At 34.5% G+C, this 10,442-nt stretch overlaps 1 protein-coding gene across 1 annotated transcript in view; it reads left to right on the forward strand.

The window, feature by feature from the left end:
* LOC106465922 (myelin regulatory factor-like) overlaps positions 1-10,442 on the forward strand; it is a 105,773-nt gene that overhangs the window by 43,139 nt on the left and 52,192 nt on the right. The window contains exons 2-3 of the mRNA XM_022393875.1: positions 7,566-7,847; positions 9,577-9,641. The gene's annotated coding sequence lies outside the window, so the exon portion shown is untranslated. The remainder of the gene's footprint in view (positions 1-7,565; positions 7,848-9,576; positions 9,642-10,442) is intronic.

The raw sequence follows: 10,442 nt of genomic DNA on the forward strand, positions 1-10,442 counted from the left end.
ATGAGCAAACGCTCCTATTTATGAAGGTTGAAGAAAAAGTGAAAATTAATTTTAATTCTTAATGTTTAGAAATACGATAAATAAAAAAATCATAAAATCACTAGGATTAGTTTTTGCTGAGTAACTATATGTTACGAAGTACAATGTATTAGTACACGAACAAAATAACTCTCTAAAGTGGGTAGTAGCGAATAATTAAATAAAATAAGTTTTCAGCGAAAAGTAAGATATGTGAAAGAATGTATACGTTTTCAACGTAACTTTCACGGTGTCTATGTTTTGTATGTTTTTGAAAAGCGTGAAAAAATAACTTACAGATGTAAGAAATGTTTAATGGTAAAACGTTTGAACTATTATGCATGTATACAAGGCTGTTTACAACTCATGGTACAGTCTACAAAACTCACGTTTGCATAATATCATACATATGCATTGCACACTTTTATACATATTTAATTTTGAATAAGCATATATGCAGTAATGCATAACTTAGAAAAACATGTGAACTGTTCCTGGCATGAACACTCCAGCAAGCTCTCCAAGGAAACTCGAGCACAGAATCACTTGAGTAACAGGGTTGAGATACTAATTTTGTATATAGGATAAAATAGAGGTCACTACTTATGCAGAACATTAATGTCCGAAATGTCGCAATACGTGGCAACGAGCTATTTGTTATTGTTTTTGTTTTTTTTTACCAAAAACACATTTTTGCTCTCAGTCCACCGCGGAGAATCATACCCGATTTTGAGTGTTGCAAGTCAGTAAACTTTTCCCTAACCCACCAGGGGACTGTACACAAGCAATTTATTCTTCACGAGCCCAACAGTATAAGGAAGTTCTCGGTACAACATCTAAGGATGCGTTCAAGCTAGCCAAAGTAACGTAGCAAGTGTTTACTTGTTAAAACTGTAAATAAGAGCCATAAGTGGTCTTCAAGTAGTTGTAACATCCAATTTGGACACATGTCAATGATTACCAACTGTGAGAATTGTAATCCGTGTGAATTCCATTGATTTGGTTGTTTTGGAATGGCTGGAATACACAATTCTTATGTAATTCTTAATATTAATGGCACTCTTTTGATGAGTGCAAAGCTCTTCAGCACTGAAATATTAATGATTGGCCGTGTATTTCGTGGAGAAATAAGAGCTTCCTTACACAATTCTAAATTAATGACCGAGCAAATGTCTAGATGAGGTAGTTAAACAATTCTGCCATGATTGTAGTGGTGATATTATTTTGAGAGCTGCGTTTTTCACATTAGATACGAAATCTATCAGTAATATGTATGCCCGGCTAAATGTTCATAGATGTCAAAGGATCTTAAATTGGGACGTTCCATGGGCTATGGCGAATTAGTCGTCAGCAGGCCAGTGAAATACTGCCTGCCACAAATCATGTTTAGCCTATATTAAAGTTTCAACGTCTTCGAATGTACCACCCATCATCCTGTTTCTCATTTTTTTATAATGTTCTCAGAGCCATCCGGGTTAATTCGAAAGGTTAGATCACAACTTTGCAGTCTTCATCAGAGACCACTTTGAAAGCAAGTTACAACAGATATTTGTAGTAATCTAATTAAGAAAAATTTCTGCAATAGTTATTCAGGCCAAGGACGGGCTACACCCTCTTGTGTTCACTAAGTTCCGCCTCTATGGCTATACGTGTTCGAATACTTTTGGCATGTGAAACATGATGGAAAATTTAGATAATGTACAAATACTTAAGAAGAAAATATCATATTTTAATGAATACATAATACTGTATCACTCCAGCGTAACTTAGCACAAATTATTAAGATTGTATTACGTATGCATGACGTATGTACAGACTTGGTGCATGTAAATATAAGACACACGTGTTAGAACTCTAAGAGGCTAAACCTTATCGATGAAAGCTATACAAAAATGATCGAGATAAACGCTTTCAGCTTTGAGGACAAGTTTTCACTTGTTATGGTTTGCTTATTTTATTTTTTGTCAAGAGTATTTACGCACATTTTATAGCTTTTCTTATTTTAAAACACGTTGATAAGTTTTCAAGGCGTTTTAGGGTATTCAGAATGATGAAAATTACTTCTTATCATGCCAGTCTCGTGAAGCCCTCCCCCCTTCACCCCCAATACCTATTTTCATAACAGAGTCCTGTAGCACAAGCTTGTTGCATGACACCATATTCTAGAGACGAAAACTTAGGTTATGTTACACTTGGCTTGACATCGAATTTATGACATAATAACAGGGTGTTAACTTTACTATCTTCATAAGACGAAAACAACTTCATGAAGCTATGTTATTATAGCTGCACAAAGTCCAGAATCGTTGACTATTATATAAACTATACGTCTAACAGTAGTGACGAACACCGTATAATGTGCAATCTATAGCTATAGCGGTAATACACGGTAGCCTTATCGCCTACGTTACTTATTACACACAAGAAGGAAGGATGAAATTACCAAAACCAGCGTAGCATTCTATATATGTGCTTATGTAAATGCTGCTTGTAATACCTAACATTTTATTTTATGTAAACTTGTGTGTAGAAATTAACAATGGTTGTTCTGAGAAGCTTCCGCATACTACTAACAAATTCAGAGGATCGTAGTATTCTATTACAAGTTACAGCTTTTACAGTAAGAAAGGAAACAGGTACGACGTTTCGATCACTGTTGCAATCATTCTAAAGTACATAAGTTTTAACGGAAAAGAAGGTTTTAGTATTTAAATCAACATTCAACAACCATCATTCTGTATGTGTAAAAAGCAAGAAACTCTGATCGTGTATTCGGTGTCATTTGATGACGGAATGTTGTCCTCATCCAGAAGATTTAATAGGTAATTAAGAAACTTATGAATACCTCAGTCTAAACATCAAGAACTTTTAGAATTTTATAAGTTGTCACGTAAACTTTTACAACCAGATAGGTCACCCTGTGGGACAGCGGAAATCCACGGACTTTCAACGCTTAAACCCCGGGTTCGATTTCTGCGGTCGACACGGCAGATAGCACAATGTGACTTTACTCTAAAAATTCCCTCGGTGTGATAGCGGTAAGTCTACTAACTTAAAAGCTAAAATTCGGGGCTCAATTCCCCACGATGTACACAGCAGGTAGTCCAATGTGGCTTTGCCATAAGAAGCAAACAAACGACCAAATGGTTATTTTGAGGTAAATTGTGTCCTATCATAAAAATGGTATGTGGTGTTCCAGGACTATAATTTGTCTTTATACCTATCCATCTTATAAATAAAAAAATGCCTTTCTTCTTAGTCTGCAGGAAATGGTTTGTTTTAGAACGTCCTTTAGTATTTTTGGTGTAAACTTTCCGATAAGAAATTCGTGTTACAAAAAAAACAACTGATTTTTGATGTATGTGGATATCATCTATTGTTCTCTTGGCAATTTCTGTCTTCTTTTCTTTGAAATATAGAAGTTTACACATGTTCCGCGGAGAATGACATTGACTATGTTCCACACAGCTTCATTTGATTGTGTTTATAAGACTGGATAAATGTCATATTGTATCATGTTTTATGGCCATAATGGTATGTGATACACAAATAAAAATAAAAAAGTTCTCAGTTTACTATTAAACCTTTAATTTCACGACTAAACCTTTAATCTTACATTAACCACAATTCACTTACAGGTATTAAATAGGTGCTTATTTTTTTAATCCTCCCTGTTTCTGTAGTATTATTCAGCAGCGTGTTAATGATCTTTAGACTAAACAACATCACAAGAAAATGGGTTTAAAAAAAGTCGAATTCATGGTGGTAAATGTTTTGGAATGTTTAGTTGAGCATAATTAATTCATTGTATGAAACATTTTTGTTTGACTGAATCACAGATGTTTTATTGTGACACGAATTATATTTAGCACAAATCACTTTCGCTTTAAAACCTCACAAGTATAAAAAGAGAGGTAACAACAGAAATTTTATTCATATTATGCGTATCGGTTCAGTCTGATTTTTATGGTACAATATAGAAATATTGAAATTATGCATTACGAAATGTACAAATACTCTACCGGAAATGATCCAAATCGAATGTGAAAAAAACAACAACATTATGATATATCCTAGAGTATCTAAAAGACCCACTACAGCATGTTAATACATGGGTTAAGAAATGTTCATAGCGAACTTTCATATGCATTAATTACTTTTAAATGGAATCTAGTATGCTGTTGGATGTTGGTGTTTACAAGAGGAGTTTCTCAAAGCAAGTATTATCATTTAGTAGGCGAGGAATGTTGTAAAACATCAGTACCAGCAGAGTTTCTCATAGCAAGTATTGTCATTTAGTAGGCGAGGAATGTTGTAAAACATCAGTACCAGCAGAGTTTCTCAAAGCAAGTATTATCATTTAGTAGGCGAGGAATGTTGTAAAACATCAGTACCAGCAGAGTTTCTCAAAGCAAGTATTATCATTTAGTAGGCGAGGAATGTTGTAAAACATCAGTACCAGCAGAGTTTCTCAAAGCAAGTATTATCATTTTACAACATTCCTCGCCCACTAAGTGATAATACTTGCTTTGAGAAACTCTGCTGGTACTGATGTTTTACAACATTCCTCGCCTACTAAATTTTGATCAGCAACCTATATTGTCAGTCAAGCTATCAAATCGTCCTCTGAGGCGGAAATATATAATCAGCTTCATTAGAATGTTACTTTCCAAGGAATCATTAACATCGTTTATTAAGGCTATAGAATTGCTTCTGTTTACTAATTAATAAAAGACAAATAATCTTTCAATGCTGTCCCTGTTTTATATGGCACATGAATTAATGATACTAAACATGATTGATTAACATGGTGTTCAGCTATAAAACCTTCTGAACCATGTATGTGTATGTAAACTAAAGCTAGTGAGTTAGTTTAAATAGGTTATTTAAATAGTTAATAAATATAAAATAGAGTAATAAGGTGAACCTGTGTAACATCATTGGTTGTTTTGTTTTGTTCAGTTGCTAAGCCACACATTTCATTATTTCGAAAATCGTTACTTAGTTTCTTGCTTAAGAAGTCATTTGTAGTATAATCCCCAATGGTTTAAGCCATAGTCGAAGAAAAAACAAATATAAAATACTATAACTTTTATATGAACTAATAAACCTTTTTGAGGTTCTGATTTCACATTATTATAAATATAATAGTAGTGTCTGTTGTCTGTCCATGTAACTACTTCGCAGGGTGTGGGTGGATCTTCACCAACATTGGTATGGAGGTTCATTAGGTCCATGCGAGGGTACATACAAAATTTCTGTTCTGTATTTTGCGTTTTGCAGTTTTTATAGGCGTTTTTTAGTTTTTCACCACCACCCCACCCCCTGTTGATGGATTTTCACCAAATTTGGTATGGAAGTTCGTTGGATCCATGGGGAGATACGTACAAATTTTCAGTTTTGTGTTTTGCAGTTTTTATGGGCCATTTTATGTTTATTAACACTACTTCGCCCCCTGTTGATGGATCTTCACCAAATTTGACATGAAGGTTTGTTGGATCAATGCGGAGATACAAGCAAAATCGCGTTTTTGTTGTTGTTTTTTTTTTTTACACTTACATATAAGGGAAGCAATTTTTCATATCCTAAGATAATTTTCATTAATCATGAATTTACATAACTTCCTTCCAGGGGACGTGTACTCCAGCTAGTTGTAAGTATTTTTATTAGCAGACTGTCGATGAAATTTCATAATATTAAAATTACTGAAGCTGATTCTGGAATTTCGACGTACGAATTAAATAAATAGAAAATAAATCTTATATAATCAGTTTTATTCTTTATGAATTTTGCATGCAACAGTTCCAGACTATTGATTTGCATCAATAATCCTATATTTATCCACTTTGTGAATTTATTGGTTTTCCACAGTTGTGGAGCTATTAGAACCAAACTTGACAGGCTAACTCAGGGTGGCTCGGGAGTATCCTTTTCTATGTAGCGAAGCCCCCTACCAAGGGAGGCATAAACGCCCCCGGAAGGTAATCTAGCCATTATGATTTTTAGGGTCACTGAACCGAATCTGGCATCGGATTTTGTGTTCCCGGACCTTGTAGTGGTCCCGGTGGCGCAATGTTTGAAACTGTGTGCATATCCTCATTCACTATCTGTCTAACAAATATTGAACCCCCCTCCCCAAGGTCACCTCGGACCTGAACAACGATAAAGATCTTTGACGTGACCTGACTACCCTTCCAGGTCATCGACGAAAACACCCATACGGAACTTTCGTTTCGTTTCACCAGGTAGCCAAACGTGGCACACATGTTCGGGTACCACGGGCGAGTGTTTTACTGGAATTTATTTGCAGGGACGGGCCCCGTGGAGTAGCTATATAACTAATTGGGCATATGGAGGAGATAGACCGGTACATTAGGGCTCTATGAATCATGAGGGGCCCTTTGAATCTTGTAGCGGAGCGCGGGTATTTTATGCTAGTATTAGTAAAATTCGACCCGGCACGGCCTGGTGGCTAGGGCGCTCGACACGCAAACACCGAACACGCTCGTCTTTTCAGCCGCTGGGGTGTTGTTATATGATGGTCATCCCAACTATTCGATTAAAGTAGTCCAAGAGTTGGCGGTGGGTGGTGTTTAGTAATTAACTTCCCTCCAATCTATCACTTCTAAGATAGGGAGGGCTAGCGCAGAGAACCCTCGAGTAGCCTTACGCGAAATTCAACAAACAAACTAGTAAATATATTAAAATAAAGTCAACGAGTATTAAGTGTGTGTGTATTAGGTGTGTATCAGTTGTTTTTATTATTGTTGTCCGAATTTCAGTTTAAAATTGTATCCATAAGTCATTATAAGTAAATTACAAACTGAATCCAAAAACATCTATTTGAGAATTTGAACGAAGTTATTATTATTTATTTTTTGTTAAGTTACAGAAAGCCAGTGAAGTGTGATTAACAGTTCTGGCTTCAATAACCTACATAATACTTAGCCAAAAAAATATGTTTCTGTACTGCTTATTTTGGTATGTGTAATAAATCTTTCAAAAACGCGAATAAATGAATCATGTGATAACAAACGATAAAGCAGTTTGAGGCTAACGCTGATGTTTTGTAGCAGTTTGATTAAAGTAAGGCTCAAACCCCAGGCAGCTTTTAAAATTGAACATGCAAGTCGTGTGTAGAAAGTTTGAAATTACATTACTTTCCTATGAGTTAACTATGAAATGATTCAATTCGGGACTTTTATACGGATGTACAAGTTTAACGTACTTATTTCATATTTATACTTGATACTACTATTCATTGTGTGCTTTCATCTTACACAGTTTAGTTTACTAAAAAAAAATATACAAAGTTTATTAAATCAGATTTTACTCTAGTTATTTATATTAATTGTACAATATGCTATCGTTATAGACATATCTTAAATTTAGCACAATACAATGTATGTGTGTGTTTCGTGACGACATATTTTTAGTAGATAAAAATACTCATGCATTCCGTACATGTATATTAAGGTGTAGTAAATCATTACAATGAAAATAAAGCAAAACTGATTTGTAAAAAAATAAACGTATTATTTAAACAGCTACTTTCATGAAGCTCTGGTGAACAGTGGCGCCAAGCCCACGGAGCCCCAATTGACTAGGGCGAACACTATTTCCATCCAGAACCAGACAAACACACCTAGCCTAAACACCGTCAATTCTTCCGTATTATCGTCTTCAGGACCAGGAAATCTACACAAGAGTGTTTCAACCATAGATGATGGTGTTGTTTCCAGTTACTACAGCTTTCCTCCTGTTAATGTTGCCACTGTGAGAGAAGCACCCAATCACATCCGGAGTGTGAGCTGTTCAGTGTCACAACGGTCAGCTTCTCTCGTATATAAAAAAAAAAACTTTTAAAAATGTTCATTATCATATTTTTTTCATGTAGTTTAGCACTACTCACGTACTCAGTGTACATTTTGAAATGTTTTATGCATGTGTTTGTAACATTACATTATAAACGGAAATGCTTTGGTTTCTTAATTTAATATAATGCTAAAGGAAAATATGAAATATAATCAAACGCCAACCGACACAAACTATATAGCCATCTACGATAATATTAGAGTATGCTTTCTTGAAATGGGGATTGTAAGTCCGCGATCCATTTCTGCATAGTTTAAAAGACAATAGAAAAAAATTATTATGTTCAAGCAACATAAAATTATAAATAATCATACTACTGTGGTTCCACAAGTAAGTCAGTGGTAAGTTTATGGACTTAAAACGCTAGAATACGGCGTTCGATTCCCGTGGTGGAGAGAGCACACATAGCCTATTGCGAAGCTTTGCGCTAAAATAGACTAATGTTTAAAAAAATATCAAAATGTTAACCAGAAACTGACTACTCAGAAATTTACAAGTTCAATCAATATGTAAAGATTATATTTTCAAGTCTACAACTAGGGACTCTGAATAATGTAAACAAACTAGGCTGGAAGTAGTGTCTACATTATTTTCTCAAGCTACAAATCCATATTTTGTATCCATGTCTACAGTACTTATCATGGTTTATGATAACGATAAGATAGTTTGTTACCTAATTTACTTTAATGAACTAAAGTCTTGATTTATTTCTAATTATAAATTATGTATGTATGACTTAAAGAAAAGGCATTTTTTTATACTTAAGCCGTGGCCTTCATTGGGCTGTGATTTAATAATGAAAATTTTTGTTGAAAACAAAATCGGTTGGTTTCGTGGCGGAATGTGTTTGCGATTCGCCACACGATTTACCTGCCCTCTGTGATTTCATGGAACGAATATATATATATTATTACAACGGATAAGTGAGTTAGTGCAGACTTCCTTGCAATACATTTTGTCTTTTGCCAACTATCACGAAAGTTTTTGAAATACTTCAAATAATTGCACTATTTGAGAAAATCACCACAAATGTTTGTTATTTCGTATAAGAATATAATATAATTTGTTTCAGTCGTTGCGTTTAGATTTACAGAAACTTACCTGTTTGAAAAGACCCTAATTTCGAGATATACTTCTTTCTAGAAAATAATATATATATGTACTACATCTTCCTTCAGAGCCTTACACACAGTATGTTAAAAAATAGATGTTTTAACACACGGTATGTTAAAAAATAGATGTTGTAACACACACAGTATGTTAAAAAAATAGATGTTTTAATACACAGTATGTTAAAAATTGATGTTGTAACACACACAGTATGTTAAAAAATATGTGTTGTAATACACACAGTATGTTAAAAAATAGATGTTTTAATACACAGTATGTTAAAATAGATGTTTTAATACACAGTATGTTAAAAAATAGATGTTTTAATACACAGTATGTTAAAAAATAGATGTTTTAATACACAGTATGTTAAAAAATAGATGTTTTAATACACAGTATGTTAAAAAATAGATGTTTTAATACACAGTATGTTAAAAAAATAGATGTTTTAATACACAGTATGTTAAAAATAGATGTTTTAATACACAGTATGCTAAAAAATAGATGTTTTAAATATACTATTCTTGTATTTGAAGGAAGTAATATTAATAAGTTATTCATATCTTTCCTTAGCCTGTGTTTACCTGACAGTCCACCTGACTCCAGTTCGGAGCCTTCGTTTTCTCCTCCTCATGAAGGTTGGTTTTTTACTTATTCCTTGTAAGGAAGTGTGTTTTGGGACTGACAATATTTACTCTATTTTAGCAGAAGTTACTTCACACATGTATATCACAGTTTATTTTGCTGTTTCTCATTTCTTGAAAGTTACAATATATTTTCGTTATGAAATAGTATATAAAGCAAGAAAGAAATCTCTTTTTGTAACATGAGGCCCGGCATGGCCAGGTGGTTAGAGCACTAGACTCGCAATCTGAGGGTCGCGGGTTCGAATCCCCGTCACACTAAACATGCTCGCCCTTTCAGCCGTGGGGGCATTACAATGTGACGGTTAATCCCATTTTTCGTTGGTAAAAGAGTAGCCCAAGAGTTGGTGGTGATGACTACTGCCTTTCCTCTAGTCTTACATTGCTAAATTAGGGACGGTTAGCGCAGATAGCCCTCGTGTAGCTTTGCGCGAAATTCCAAAACAAACAAATAAATATAACAGTAGCTAGGTCTTTTATCTGGTTTCTGTTGTGCGTGGTTAATAATCAGTTTCCTCTAGTCCTGATAATCATTTTCCTCTAGTCCTGATAATCAGTTTCTGTTGTGCGTGGTTAATAATCAGTTTCCTCAAGTCTAGTCCTGATAATCACTTTCCTCTAGTCCTGATAATCAGTTTCTGTTGTGCGTGGTTAATAATCCGTTTCCTCTAGTCCTGATAATCAGTTTCTGTTGTGCGTGGTTAATAATCCGTTTCCTCTAGTCCTGATAATCAGTTTCTGTTGTGCGTGATTAATAATCAGTTTCCTCTAGTCCTGATAATCAGTTTCTGTTGT

Source organism: Limulus polyphemus, unplaced genomic scaffold, assembly GCF_000517525.1.
Source record: "Limulus polyphemus unplaced genomic scaffold, Limulus_polyphemus-2.1.2 Scaffold2095, whole genome shotgun sequence".
NCBI lineage: Eukaryota > Metazoa > Arthropoda > Merostomata > Xiphosura > Limulidae > Limulus > Limulus polyphemus.